General features: G+C 36.5%; 1 long non-coding RNA gene across 1 annotated transcript in view; it reads right to left on the minus strand.

Annotated features, from left to right (window-relative positions):
* The window catches only part of LOC123390659, a 65,970-nt gene that overhangs the window by 16,867 nt on the left and 32,978 nt on the right, over window positions 1–16,125 (minus strand). Inside the window, exon 3 of the long non-coding RNA XR_006605202.1 lies at window positions 10,237–10,257. This is a non-coding gene — a long non-coding RNA (uncharacterized LOC123390659). The remainder of the gene's footprint in view (window positions 1–10,236; window positions 10,258–16,125) is intronic.

Below are 16,125 nucleotides of genomic sequence, written 5' to 3' on the forward strand. Positions count from 1 at the left end.
CCATGCACTCTCAGGCGCGCTGGTGGTTCAGAGACTGAGACCTGGTTTCTCTGCTGCACTCTCTCTGGCTCTGTGCCAGGGGTGGCTGTCCTGGGTCTGGGGACTTAAGCCCTGACCCTAACACCCCGATTCCTGCAATTCTCCCCCCCCCAGTGATCCTTTGCTCTTTTTGAGCGCTTTCTACCTGACTCCTGAGTTAATTCTGGTCCCCAGGCACAGGGCACTCTCGTATGGGGATATTACTTTCCAATGGGTCACCTCTGGTGGCTCCCTCCCCCTTTTGTTTATCTTCCCATATCAATCCGACTTTCCCACTCTGCTTTACCTGCACACTGGCGTCTTCTGCTCCAGTAGAGATCCAGACGTGTATAATTCTGATCTCAGGCTGATTTCGTGGGTGATTGGAGATCTTTGAAGGTAATCAGCTCACTTTAGGGTGCAGGTAGAATGGGCGCCTCCTCCTACTTCCCTGCCATCTTGTCTCCCCTCAGAGATCATTTTTTAAATTACTTTTTTAACCCATTGGTTGGTCAAGAATCTTAAATTTTCATAAGTCAATCAGAGAAAGAAAAATATCATATGATCTCCCTGATATGAGGAAATGGAGAAGCAACATGTGGGTTAGGGGGTTAGGAGAAGAATAAATGAAACAAGATGGCATTGGGAGGGAGACAAACCATAAGTGACTCTTAATCTCACAAAACAAACTGAGGGTTGCTGGGGGGGGGGGTCGGGAAAAGGGGGTGGGGTTTTGGACATTGGGGAGGGTATGTGCTATGGTGAGTGCTGTGAAGTGTGTAAACCTGGCGATTCACAGACCTGTACTCCTGGGGATAAAAATACATTATACGTTTATAAAAAAATAAAATAAATAAAAAAAGAATGTTTGATTTTCATAGACTGAATTTTCCAGTTTTTACCCTGTTATTGATTTCTAGTTTCATACCATTGTGATAGGAAAAGATACTTGGTATAATTTCAGTCTTCTTAAATTTGTAAGTCTTGTTTTATGACCGAATTTATTACCTAGTCTAGATAATATTCTATAAGTAATAAAATAGCATATGTGTTCTGCAGCTATGGGACGGAGTGCTGTGTATATGCCTCTTAGGTCCACTTGTCAAAAGTATAGTTCTAGTCAAATATCTCCTTATTTATTTTGTCTGGAGGGTCCATCCATTTTTGAAAGTGAATTATTGAAATCCCCTACTATTTTTGTATTGTTACCAATTTCTCCTTTCTGATCTGTTTGTATTTGCTTAATATACTTAGGTGGTCTATATTGAGTGCATATATATATATTATTTATTTATTTGAGAGAGAGACAGTGAGAGAGAACATGAGCAAGGAGGTCAGAGGGAGAAGCAGACTCCCCATGGAGCTGGGAGCCCGATGTGGGACTCGATCCCGGGACTCCAGGATCATGACCTGAACTGAAGGCAGTCGTCCAACCAACTGAGCCACCCAGGCGCCCAAGTGCATATATATTTAAAATTATTATGTCCTCTTGATGAACTGACCCATTTACCATTACATAACAAATTTTATTTCTTGTTGCAGTATTTGACTTCAAGTCTATTTTATCTGTTTACGTATAGTCTTCCCTGTTCTCTTTTAGTTTCCATTTGTGTAGAATATTTTCCATCCTTCACTTTCAGACTAACTGTTTGCTTAAAGCTGCAATGTGTCTCTTGTAGGCAGCATTATTTTTTTTTTTAAGATTCTATTTATTTATTTAACAGACAGAGATCACAAGTAGGCAGAGAGGCAGGCAGAGAGAGAGAGGGAAGCAGGCTCCTTGCAGAGCAGAGATCCAGATGCGGGGCTCGATCCCATGACCCTGAGATCATGACCTGAGATGAACGCAGAGGCTTAACCCACTGAACCACCTGTAGGCAGCATTATAATTGGGTGAATTTTTTTTTTTCATTCAGTCATTCTATTATTGGAGAATTTAATCTGCTTACCTCTAAATTAGTTATTGAGAGCTAAGGATTTACACTTGTTATCTTATTCACTTCTGGGTGTTTTTGGTTCATTTGTTCTTTTATCCCTCTCTTCCTATCTTCTTGTTTTATTTTATGATTTTCTATATTTCTGTGCTTCTCTTCTCTTCGCCATTTATGTATCTACTCTAGATTTTTGTTTTGTGATTACTGGGAATTTTACATAAAAATCTTATAGTTATAACAGTCTATTTTTGGCTAATAACAATGTAATTTTGATCATATATGAAAAATCTACAATTTTATTCTTCTTCCCCACATTTTATGTTTTTGAGACCATAATTTACATCTTTTTTTTTAAAAAATTATTTATTTGACAAACAGATCACAAATAGGCAGAGAGGCAGGCAGAGAGAGGGGAAGGGAAGCAGGCTCCCTGCTGAGCAGAGAGACCGATGTGGGGCTCGATCTCAGGACCCTGGAATCATGACCTGAGCCGAAGTCAGAGGCTTTAACCCACTGAGCCACCCAGGCGTCCCTACATCTTTTCATATAGTGTCTACTAACAAATTTTAGATGTCATAATTTTTAATATTTTTTAAGTGTCTTACACATCAGTATTAGAATTTGACTATTATGAATTAGACTACATTTTTAAAATATTTTTTTCATTTATTTGAGAATGAGAGAGAGAGAGAGGGAGCAAGAAAGCACAAGTAGGATGGGCAAAGGGAGAGGGAGAGGTAGGCTCTCCACTGAGCCCAGTGTGGGGCTCAAACCTAGAACCCCAGGATCAGCACCTGAACTGAAGGCTTAATGGACTGAGCCACACAGGTCCCCCTACATACTACTTTTACCACAGTGTTTTATATTTTCATATTATTATTATCCTTAATTGCAAGTGAATAAGTCCTTTCAGAATTTCTTGTAAGGCAGTCTAGGTGATGCACTCCTGCTTTTGTTTTTCTTTTTTTCTCCTTTATTTCCAAAGGATAGCTTTGCTGGGTAAAGTATTCTTGGTTGATTTTTTTTCAGCACTTTGAATGTATCAAATCACTCTCCCTTGTCCTGCAAGGTTTTTTGATGAGAAATCCATGAATAGCCTTGTGAAGAGTTTCATGTATGTGACAAGTTTTTTTTTCTCTTGTTGCTTTCAAATTTTTTTTTTCCTGAAAATTTATTTATTTTTGAAGTGATTAACCACAGGTACAACATATGATATTTCACTTTCTCTTTCACTTGACATTTTTACTTTTCATAATTATTTAAAACATATTTTTCAGAATCTTTCAGTCTGGATATGTGCGTATATTAGGTAGATTAAAATAGGCTCTATAATAAAATTTTGTAAGAATTTCCTTCTATTTACATTAAATGTCAGCTATTCAACAAGTAAATATTTTATTTTATTTTTATTATATGTTTTCATTTAGTTTTATTATACTGTGACTTGGAAAAGATCCCTTTGGGTTATATCTGCTTGGAGACTTATAAGCTTCATATATTTGTATATCCATATGATTTGGGAAGTTATTAGCCATTATTTCTTTAAATAATTTTTCTATCTCTTTTTCCCTTTCTTCTGGGATTCCCATATGCATAAATTCCTTCATTTGATGGTATTTCATAACTTTGTCCTTCTTTTGTCTTCTTCTTCGTTCTCTTTTCTTTGTTCTCTTACCACATAATTTCAGATAACCCATCTTTGAGATAACAGATTTTTTTTCTGCTTGATCAATTGTGCTGACAATGCTCTTTATTGCATTTCTCACTTCATTCATTGTATTTTTCAGCTTTAAAATTCCTGTTTGATGCTTTTCTGTGATTTCTGTCTTTGTTGAGTTTCTCATTTTGTTCTCATGTTGTTTTCCAGATTTCATTGAGTCACATAAGTCTTGTAACTTGCTGAACTTCCTTAAGACTGTTTTTGTGTTGGGCGCCTGGGTGGCTCAGTGGGTTAAGCTGCTGCCTTCGGCTCAGGTCATGATCTCGGGGTCCTGGGATCGAGTCCCACATCAGGCTCTCTGCTCAGCAGGGAGCCTGCTTCCCTCTCTCTCTCTCTCTCTGCCTGCCTCTCCGTCTACTTGATCTCTGTCAAATAAATAATTTTTTTAAAAAAAGACTGTTTTGTGGGTTTTTTTTTTAATTATTTGTTAAGCAATTCATAGGTCTTCATATCTTTGGGTGGTTACTGGAGCTTTTCTAGGTTCCTCTGGTGGTGTCAGATTTGCCTGATTCTTCACGGTCTATGTAACCTTGCATTGATTTCTATGCATTTGAAGGAAAAAAAACACCTTTTCCTGTCTATACAGACTAATTTCATTAGATAAAGTTCTTTACCTGTCAGTTTTAAGAGTGATGGGACTGCCTCTGGGATCTCAGGCAAGTGGAGATGAAGCTGTCATGTGGCTGTTGCCAGATCTACAGTTGAGTTTGTGTTTGGCAGGTCTGTTATGGGGGTGAGGTAGATATGGTTCCTCCTCAATCTCCAGGTGGATAAGCCTCCTTTAGACTACACTCAAGCAAGGCTGGAGTTAAGTCATAGGGCCATTTCTGGGTCTGCAGTCAAGTCAGGCAACAGTAGGCCTATTGCCTGGGGGTGTAGATCCCACTGGGTTCCTGAGTGAGTGTACTCTGGGTCTCTGGATGAGCCCTGTGCTGGCAGGACTGGCTTCCAGGGCAGGAGAGCAGAGCTCGGCAAGTTCACAGGACTGCTTCACACTCTGTAGTCAGAACCAAGGCCAGTTGCTGACCTTCAATCAGGGATTGGATGAGTGTGTCTCTTGTACATTATCTGCTTAAGCATTACTTTTTCTGGACTGCAGTAGAGTGGGGCTGGAACTGATCTCAGAATTATTTCAGGATTGACAGCTGAGACTTTAGAAAGGAAATAGGAGGGAAAAGTGCTTCATTTTCTCTCATTATTGCTAGAATTGGAAACCTATCAGAACCTGTTACAAATTCTAAATTTGCTGCCTTGAATTTCACAAATTCTCTTTAATTTTAAAAATATATTTTCTTCTTTTGTCCCCCATCTTCTGTTGCTGTAAACTCTGGTGTGGTAAACTCTGGTGTGGTAAACTCTGGTGCTCTAAACGCTGGTTAGTTTCTGTTAATGACTTTTTAACAAGTCACAGGAGATCATTTCTTTGCCCTCTAAGGAATGTCCCTCCTTTCAGAATTTATAAAAAAACTAAAGAGTTGAGCGAAAAGACAATGGAACTCAAGGTCCAACAGAATTAGAAGTAAAACAAAACAAAACAAAACAAAACAAAAAAAACTGAGCACAGAAGAATGGATGGGTGACCTATGGACAATGGAATTGAGAAACAATGCATTATTAGAGAACACAGAGGACACTGGGGGACAGAAAAAGTACAGACAAAAATAATAATTTGAATATTCTATTGTTTGCCGAAGATTAGTTGACCATAGAGTTGAGGGTCCATATCTGGGCTCTCTATTCTCTTCCATTGATCTGTGTGTCTGTTTTTGTGCCAGTGCCATGCTTCCTTGGTGATCACAGCTTTGTAATAGAGCTGGAAATCAGACAATGTGGTGCTCTCAGGTTTGTTTTTCCTTTTCAACATTTCCTTGGCGATTCAGGGTCTTTTCTGGTTCTGTACAAATTTTAGGATTATTTGTTCCAGTTCTTTGAAAAATGCCATTGGTATTGCACTGCTGGGTATTTACCCTAAAGATACAGATATAATAAAAAGAAGGGGCACATGTGCCCCAGTGTTCATAGCAGCAATGTCCACAATAGCCAAACTGTGGGAGTAGTTGAGATGCCCTTCAAGAGATAAATGGATGAAGGAGATATGGTCCATACATACAATGGAATATTACTCAGCCATCAGAAAGGATGAATTGCCACCAGTTTGCATCAGCGTGGATAGATCTGAAAGGGATTATGCTAAGTGAAATAAGTCAAGCAGAGAAAGACAATTGTCATATGGTTTCACTTATATGTGGAACATAAGGAATGGCAAGGAATGACATTAGGAAAAAGAAGGGTGGAATCAGAGGGGGAGATGAACCATGAAAGACTATGGACTCTGGGAAACAGACTGAGAGTATTAGAAGGACGGGGTGGGGAGATAGGTTAGCCTGGTGATGGGTATTAAGGAGGGCACCTATTGTAAGGAGCCCCAGGTGCTGTGCGTGAATGATGAATCATGGAACACTACATTGGAAACTAATGAAGTACTGTAGAGTGACTAACATAACATAAAAAAAGTAAAAAAATAAAATAAAATAAAATCTACATTTAAAAAATAAATATATGTGGGGGTGCCTGGGTGGCTCAGTGGGTTAAAGCCTTTGCCTTCAGCTCAGGTCATGATCCCAGGTTCCCGGGATCAAGCCCTGTGCCAGGCTCTCTGCTCAGCAGGGAGCCTGCTTCCCTTCCTCTCTCTCTCTGCCAGCCTCTCTGCCTACTTGTGATCTCTGTCTGTAAAAAAAAAAAATAAAATCTTTTTTTAAAAAAAATAAAAAAATAAATGTAACATGGAAATAAAAAGCAAAATAAGAGGTGCTTGGGTGGCTCAGTGGGCTAAATCCTCTCCCTTCAGCCAGGTCATGATCCCAGGGTCCTGGGATCGAGACCCACATCAGGCTATCTGCTCAGCAGGGAGCCTGCTTCCTCTTCTCTCTGCCTGTGTCTCTGCCTACTTGTAATCTCTGTCTGTGAAATAAATAAATAAATAAATGAAATCTTTTAAAAATTAAAAAAAAGCAAAATAAAATAAAAATAAATAAATAAATATTTTCTTGGGTCAAGAATCTGGTTCATCCTCATAAGGTCGTCTCAGAAATGAGACCATGAAGCAATACCTTTTCCTTTATGCATTTATATTTTTTGCCACAATAAGCTGGTACAATGGACTTGGTGTTTGTGTCCCTCCCAGATTTATATGTTGAATCTTAATTCCCAATGTGATGGTAGGTAGAGGTTGGGCTTTTAGGAGGTAATGAGACCGTGGGGGTGGCATTCTTATGAATGGATAATATTAGTATCCCTATAAAGGACCCCAGAGAGAGGTCTCCCATTTTTTGCTACAGTAAGGAGATGGCATTCTGCAACCTGGAGGGGGTTTCTCACCAGAACCTGACCATACTAGCACCCTGATACCAGACTTCCAGCCTTCAGTACTATGAAAAATAAATTTTTACTGTTTGTAAGCTACTTGATCTATGGTACTTTGTATAGCACCCTAAACTAAGACAAATAGAATGTGAAAGCAGGATTTCTTTCTTTGTTCTCATGTTCCCATCATTGTATTGGAGAGAAGGAGGCCCACTTTAAGTCTTTTATTATTTTACTCAGTCTTATGGCTGAAACCGTTCAGAGACATTTAACATGTTCTCTCTCTCCCCCCCACTCCTCCTCCTCTTTCTTCTTCTTCACTTCTTTCATTCATTTTTCTTCTTGTCTCCTTTCCCCTATTTCCTTATTGTTGTTTATAGCTCTATTTTTTTTGTTTGTTTGTTTGTACAATATGTTCACTAATGTTGATAAGCTACTTAAGCATTGGTAATGATTGTCTCAGATTCAGGCATTATTTTTTCCATTAATCTGGGGAATTGTCTTTTACAAAATATTTTTTTTTAATTTTTTAAATTTTTTATTTTTTATAAACATATATTTTTATCCCCAGGGGTACAGGTCTGTGAATCACCAGGTTTACATACTTCACAGCACTCACCAAAGCACATACCCTCCCCAATGTCCATAATCCCACCCCCTTCTCCCAAACCCCCTCCCCCCAGCAACCCTCAGTTTGTTTTGTGAGATTAAGAGTCACTTATGGTTTGTCTCCCTCCCAATCCCATCTTGTTTTAACTAAAACATATGTTGACAGCAAGGAGATAAAGGGTTAAATATGAGATCGAAATTATTGTGTTAGAAGTGATTGGTTCTTGAGGAAACCATCACTTAAGGAGAAAAATTATCTCTGCATTTTATCACATATTTTTCTGAAGTCAAAACACAAAAAAATGGGTGTCTTGGTTGGAGTTTTTGAATAATTTCTAATGATAGATTACTCTTAATTTTACTACATTTTTGTCTGAAATGCTACAATTTTATTCAAAGTAAAGCTTGCGGGAGAGGGAAGAGAGGAAAGTCAGTTCCAGATTCTATTTTCTCAGCTGTTTTGGAATTTGAAGTCATTTAGATTAAGTCATCTTTCATACATGTTCTTTAACTCCTCCATTTTCCACATTTCCTAGTCTAAGATTTTTACATCTCTTATAGATTCTGTTGGAGATTTTGTTAGTTTTTCCTGATAACCTCTTATAATCATTCCAAGGAAATCATTTGTCTTTTATTTATTCTTTTGGATAAGTGATGGATTTCCTTTTAGGAAACATAATAAACTAAAGGAATATTGGGTAAATACACCAGTCTCAAGGTAAAAGTAAAAATAATCATATCAGAAATTTTCCCAGAACCCTCAGAATACCTTTGATTAGTGGAATTAACAAATAGGAAGAAAACATATGAATGGATATTAAAGATATTGACAGACAGAAATAAGAACAACGTATTAAAAAAAAATTCCCCCCATGAAGATTAATTCCTATTCTATAGTCTTAGAAAAGGAGCAATAAAAGTGAGCTTTTTAGATGAGAGATGACAGAGATTAGCATCCCATTTGTATTAATCATGTCCTCTTATTGTAATAGTGGTGGGTTGTGGGATGGCCATTTGATAGGGAGCATTGATATCTCTCAGAGGGTTGGTTGCTGTAACATTATTTTACTTAAAAAATCATTTTTCTCTTTGTTTTTCTTTCTATATATTCAGCTCATTTATTTTTAAGTATTTCCTTTTCACTTGTTCAGTATGTTTTTTAGAACATTTTTCAGACTTACCAGGAGTCTATAATAAACATATAGCTGAAATAAACTAAAGAAATAACTTAGATAACAGATACTGGATCAGTGACTGAGTTACTATTTAAACCATAATTTTTTTTTTTTAGACCATAAATTATTTTTCTAAGAAATAGCAAGCTCTCACAGTTATATTGAAGTATGCTATGGGTTGAATATTATTATTTTAAGAATGACTTTTGGTTTTTGGTTTTTCTGAACCCTAAGTTTGATAAGCCTTCAGGAACAGTTGAGTAGATGAAGCCCATTTTAGTTTTTCACTTCTTTCCTGAGTCCAGAATTGAAAGCTTTCAGTAGATTGATATTTACACACTACCACGTCTCTCCTTTCTTTTGTTTGATCTGCCACAACTCTCTTTCTTATTTTATTCTCTTCAATCTTCCTGTTCATATTTAAAACTCTGAATACTGTTTTTCAAGATAAATAACAATTTTATGATAAGCAAATTATTTTGTGATCTCCCCCCATTTTAAAAAGAGATTTTATTGAATTATCTCTGCACTAAACATGGGACTTAAATTCACAACTTCAAGATTAAGAGTCACAAGACCCCCCCAGCTGAGCCAGCCAGGTGCCCCAGCATCATTTCCCTTTATGTTAATTTTCTTTTAATCACAAGGGTGAGTTCTTTAAAAATGACACTACTCTCACAGCAGGAAGAAGGAATGATAAGCTCTCATTTTCCCTGTATAAGGGATAATAGTAGTCTCTTAACATTGCTTGAGACCAAGGTATTTTTATTCAAGAGGAAATTATTAGTCATTACTACAGAATTTTCTAAAATTAAATATTTCATTTTAATGTTTTATTTTTGTACATGGTATATATTTTATGTTGATAATATTTTCTTAAGTACATCAGTGATCTGGACCTCAGGGCCATCAAATCATCTATGACATGTGCATAGGGGTTTTAGTTCTGGCAAAGACAGAACTTAAGAGGGCTGGACAGGGGTCTATCAATCCTCTCCAATGACCACTTTTTGTCACTCACCATCTTGTTGGAAATTAAAACTCCTGAAGGATTGTAACTGTTGTCTTACTTTAAACCAAAATTCCCTAAATTCATCAATTAATTTCTTCCAATTATCTTTTTAGGTTACTTTATTGCTTCTGTTCTTTTTAAACATATACATAAAATATATTAAATATTGGGAAATGCTTCTGTTATTAATTGTTGTTTCAGTTAGTGATTTAAACATTTCACTGTGTAAAAATTTCTCAGTGAACTGTGGAACTTCTGGATAAAAAGGAAAAAGGGAAAGGAGACAGATATGTGAGACTGAATTGAAATAGAGAGCCTGAGTTGAAAAAGGCATTTTGTGAAAAATTCCTTGGATTCTACAGGAGACTGACATATACTAGAAAGAAGAGATGCAAAGGAACTTACTTGTGGGTACTGGAGTTGACCCTAAAAAACAAAACCAAGAAAAATAAGATTTTTTTGGTATAATATACAGTTTCCTACCATATTTTTCCAGAAAGACTTTTTAAAAATGGGACATTTACAGAGCACCACACCAATCCTACATTTATTTCTAAAGCAACTTGGCAATTTTGATGGGCCTGGAGAAAAAAACAGAAAATAGCACTTATTCTACATGTTTTTCATATATATTTAGCTATTTAACTATTTCATTTATAGTTGAACTATTTATGAAATAAAATTTTTCAGTATTTGAATTTTCTTACCACATTTAATTCCCTCAGATTTCCTCATGTAATCTGCTCCTGCTATCTGTCTTAGTCTGGGGGTCAATTTGCTTTTGTTATTTTATTATTATTATCATTATCATTATCATCATCATCATTATTATTATTCGGTACATGTATCTCAGAGTGCAAAGTCAAGAAATTGCTCACAATAGGCTTAACACATTTCCCCTGGTGATGTTATTACACATTACATGAATATATATATTTTTCTATTAATGAGGAATATATGCTTTCTAAAGATTATCAGTAAACTACATATTTCAAAACAATTTGAAGAGTTTTCCAAAAGCTAGAAATGGCAGCCCTTAGATAGTATAGAAGACCAAAATGTATTATGAGGAGAAAACAGCAAGAAAGCCAATGAATAACACCTATTCTCCCACAGAAAAATACCACTATTTGAGGTCATTTTGTCTGGCACATATTGAAGAAAATTAACATTAATAATCTATTCCTTCTTTCCTTCATTCTGTCAATGTTCATCAAGAAATATTTACCAATTTTGTATTCCAGGCACTGTACTCAACACATGGGATCTAGCTCTGAGTGAAAGACTCTGTTTTTAGGAGCTTCTGACCAGAGGTGTCAGGCTTAAGCTTTAGGATGTGCACAGAAATGTTTCACTTCTATTAAAGGTAAATTTAAAATTAAAATTAAAATAATTTCATTGAATCCATAAATGCGTATTTTTAAACTTTCAATTTACTATTCAGATGAGTGGGAAAGAAATAGAAAAAAATGGCAGTATTTCAAAGACATGAAAATGTTAATATCCCGATCTCTTAATTTAGAAAAGCTTATGCATCAGCAAATATATTTCCATTCTGAAAGTAGACACAAGGTTATTTCATAAAGCAAAGCTGAATTTGCTCAGCACTCTTCAAAAGGGAGTTGAAATTCAGGCTCTCCTACATTGAAGCTTCAATTAAAATTTTCTTCTTCCATTTGTCTTTTCACTCCTTCATCTTAGCCTTTATTTTTTTCATGAAAAACATTTAAATGGGAAATATGTCCTGTTTATTATTATCAGATTATTATATAGATCAATAGGATAATTACATGTTTTAAAGTCTATATCCATTTTAATAATTAGTGCTTTTTTGCAGAGAAAATTAGAATTTATAACCTAAAAACAAGTTCCTTTTAGGTTTTCCAACTGTGCATAGTATATAGTCATAAAATATAAAAACTAGATGTCCCCCCCTCCTGGCACTTCGGGAATAGTTTCTTATGACAGTCTTCCTAAGGGAGATTTTACATCCCTCTGCTGAACTCTTAGGATTTTTGGCTTACGCTTGCTAAGATATTCCACTTTTTAAAAAATTTTATTTTAATAAACATATAATGTATTTTTAGTCCCAGGGGTACAGGTCTGTGAATCGCCAGGTTTAAACACTTCATAGCATTCACCATAGCACATACCCTCCCCAATGTCCATAATCCATCACCCTATCCCAACCCCTCTCCCCCCAGCAACCCTCAGTTTGTTTTGTGAGATTTAAGAGTCTCTTGTGGTTTGTCTCTCTCCTGATCACATCTGGATATTTCACTTTAATTTCATCCCTTTCTCATCTCAAACATGAAACCTGGTTCGTGTCAAAACCCACCTAACTGTCCATGAGAGAGGCCTTAAATGTGAAGTGATCATCTAACCATAGAAGTAGTTGCCCTCTGAGTCCTGTTATCACATTGTTTTCAGACTCATTTGCTAAAATGCAATTCTGTTTGTATTCTTTGAAAACTTATTGCAAGACCAAACTCTTAATATAACATTTAATTTCATCCCTTTCTCATCTCAAACATGAAACCTGGTTCGTGTCAAAACCCACCTAACTGTCCATGAGAGAGGCCTTAAATGTGAAGTGATCATCTAACCATAGAAGTGGTTGCCCTCTGAGTCCTGTTATCACATTGTTTCCAGACTCATTTGCTAAAATGCAATTCTGTTTGTATTCTTTGAAAACTTATTGCAAGACCAAACTCTTAATATAACATTTAACATCTCATGAAACCTGGTTTGTCAAAACCCACCTAACTGTCCATGAGAGAGGCTTTAAATGTAGTGATCATCTAACCATAGAAGTGGTTGCCCTCTGAGTCCTGTTATCACATTGTTTCCAGACTCATTTGCTAAAATGCAATTCTGTTTGTATTCTTTGAAAACTTATTGCAAGACCAAACTTTAATATAACATCCTTTATAATTTAGTCTTATACCCTTCTCCAGACTTCTTTCCTCCTGACAGCAACACCTCCCTTCTGTTACTAGTCTTTAAACCCAACACAGAATCAGAGGAAGATGACAGTGAGAACAAACTGGAGGACATTCCATTTACAAAATTTTAGTGAATGATTCTCTCCCTGATACAGACTTAGAGAAAGACACTGCCTGAATTTCATGAAATATTACATAATTCCTGTCTCAGTAACATCCCAGATGCTTCTCTCCAAATGGCATTTACTACCTTCTGTATCATTTTAAGTTGCCTTATTACACCCAGGCCCCAGGGCTTCTCATTGTTATTATGAAGTTCTCTATACTTGGGATCTGATATTTTGACTTCTGTTTTCAGTGTAATCTTCCATAGTGTACACTATTGTCTGTGTTTCACTGATGAAGTAAATTGCCTAAAGTTCTCCAGCTCTTAATTGGATATGAATCCATTTGAACCCTAGCAGCCTGGCTCCAAAACCCTTACCTCTAACATTGTTGTTTTATCCCCACCCTTCTCCCCAGGTCCATGTTGACCTCTTTGGCACTTTAATCCTTGACATCCATATCTCCTTCTTGAATTTTACTTCTTTGACACTTTTCCTTTACATGATTTTTTTCTTTTCTTTCTTTATTTTTTTGAGGGAGACAGAGAAAGTCAGGGAGTGGTGGGAAGGGCAGAAGGAAAGAGAATCTTAAGCAGGCTCCATACCCAGGACAGGGCCCAATGTGGGGCTCAATTTCATGACCCTGAGATCATGTACATGATTTTTAATTTCTCGCTCCTTCTTTTTGTCCTGTTCTTTTCTGCTGTGGGACATTCTTTTAAACTAGAGAGGATTGTTAACCTGTCTTTAGCTACAGACCAAGAAGGTGGAGGTTCTGTTCTGAGAATCCAAATTTGACACCACATTACTTTATTTCTTTCCAAGATTTATAGATAAATGAAAAGAATATGATTATCTTCCTTTTATAAAACAAATGCTTAAGGGTCTGCTATGTTTTATGTGGTAGTATAATATATACTGGGGATGAAGAAATGAACAGAGGAACACTGTGCCTGTACTTGCAGACTTAGCAGTTTAGTAAAGAAAACAGGCACATTAGCAATTAGTTTCATCAATGTGGTGGACATTCATACTAAAGGAGTACTCAATCTATATGGTATCAAAATTCTCTAGAAATTATTAAGATCTCCTAAATGAAAGATAGCTTGGTGTACTGGGGGGTTTGACTTTAGGGACCAGTACTGTGTAGAAGAGCATTAACAGGTATATTAAAATCTTAATGTGAAGATAAAACTTTAGATCTCATAAAATAAAGTAAAATGCTGGAAAACACCTTCAATGGTCTTGTGTTGAGGAAAGACCTCATTAGAATCCCCAAAACACAGAATTTGAGAAACAAGTGTATTTGATTATAATAAAATTATATTTCTTTTTAACTAAAAACATCATAGACAATGTTTACAGACATATAATAAATTGAGAAAATATATTTTCAAAGTATAAAAGTCACAAAAGATTAATATCTACATTATACAAGAAAGACCTGCAAAGTAATAAGAGCAGGAACCTGAATGGGGAAAAAAAAGGCAGAAAAGATGAATAGGCAATTTATGAAAGGAAAGTCTGAATGGCTATGTACATGAACTCACCACTAGACACCAAAAAGCAAATTAAAATAACAACAAAGAGCTTTGCTGTACCAAACAGAATGGCCAAAATTAGGATGACAGATAAAACAAAGTGCTGTGTAGGATATCAGGTGAAGGGAATATTTCTCCAACAACTGGTGAGAGGATAGATTATTACATTAGTTCTGGAAAGCAATCTAGGAAAGAAATTAAGTATCTGTACATCTCATCAGTAGCACTACTCCCAGTTATAATTCTAGAGAAATAACTCACAAGATCTAAAGAGAACTCACTCTAGATGTTGATTTAGGCAAAAAGCTTGTGAGAATTGGCCAGAAAGCCCCTGCAGACTGGCTTCCAGTGGCCGGTGCCTTCGGGTGAGCCTGCTGGGCCTAGAATGGAGTCCCCCGTGCTGTCGCCCAAAGCCTACGGGAACACTCTAAAAAGTGGACATATGATACTGATGGGTAGGATATAATAAGGAGGGCAGATTGAAGATTCAGCAGAATTGGATGACTGATGGGAAGAACTCCTAGTATTGATAAGAATTGGTGGAATCCAGATCCTGGGGGGAGGAGCTGATATTAATAGTAGAGACATGGCTATCATTGTAGAAAAAGGGAAGATTAGTGGAAGGCTTTCACCTGTGGATTATAGGCACATCTCATTTTATTGTGCTTTACTTTATAACACTTCACATATATTGTGTTTTGTATACATTGAGATTCAAGACTTTAGTGGAAGAGGTACCTGAAGAGATGGTGGAAATAGTAAGAGTATTAAAAATCAGAAGTAGAGCCAGAAGATGTGACTGAATTGCTGCAATCTTATGATAAAACTTTAGTAGATGAGTTATTTCTTATGGATGAGCAAAGAAAGTGATTCCTTGAGATGGATCTGGTGAAGATGCTGTAAAAACTGTTGAAATGACAACAAAGGCTTTAGAACATTACATAAACTCAGTTGCTTTTAAAGCAGTGTCAGAGTTTGAGAAGATTGACTTCAATTCTGAAAGACGTTCTACTGTGGGTAGAATGCTATCGAACAGCATCCCATGCTATAGAGAAATAATTAATGAAGGGAAGAGTCAACTGATGCTTCAGACTTCATTTTTGTCTTATTTTAAGGAATTGCCACAACTGCTCCGAACTTCAGCAACCACAGAATCAATCAGTCAGCAGTCATCAACATTGAGGCAAGATCCTCCACCAACAAAAAGGTTGTTTCTTGCTGAAAGCACAGATGGTGGTTAGCATTTTTTAGCAATAAAGTATTTTTAAAATTAAGTTATTTTTTTCATTTATTTATTTTCAGCATAACAGTATCATTATTTTTTCACCACACCCAGTGCTCCATGCAATCTGTGCCCTCTATAATACCCACCACCTGGTACCCCGACCTCCCACCCCCCCCTTGCCACTTCAACCCCCTCAGATTGTTTTTCAGAGTCCATAGTCTCTCATGATTCACCTCCCCTTCCAATTTACCCCAATCCCCTTCTCTCTAACTCCCCATGTCCTCCATGCTTTTTGTTATGCTCCACAAAAGTGAAACCATATGATAATTGACTCTCTCTGCTTGACTTATCTCACTCAGCATAGTTATTTTTTTAGACATAATACTATTGTACATGAAATAGACTATATGCACTGAGAAACCAAAAAAATTCATTTGACTTGTTTTGTTGCAATATTTGTTTTATTGGGGTAGTTTGGA

This window comes from Mustela putorius, unplaced genomic scaffold, assembly GCF_011764305.1.
Source record: "Mustela putorius furo isolate JIRA1106 unplaced genomic scaffold, ASM1176430v1.1 tig00000135_pilon_pilon_pilon, whole genome shotgun sequence".
NCBI classification, from domain to species: domain Eukaryota; kingdom Metazoa; phylum Chordata; class Mammalia; order Carnivora; family Mustelidae; genus Mustela; species Mustela putorius.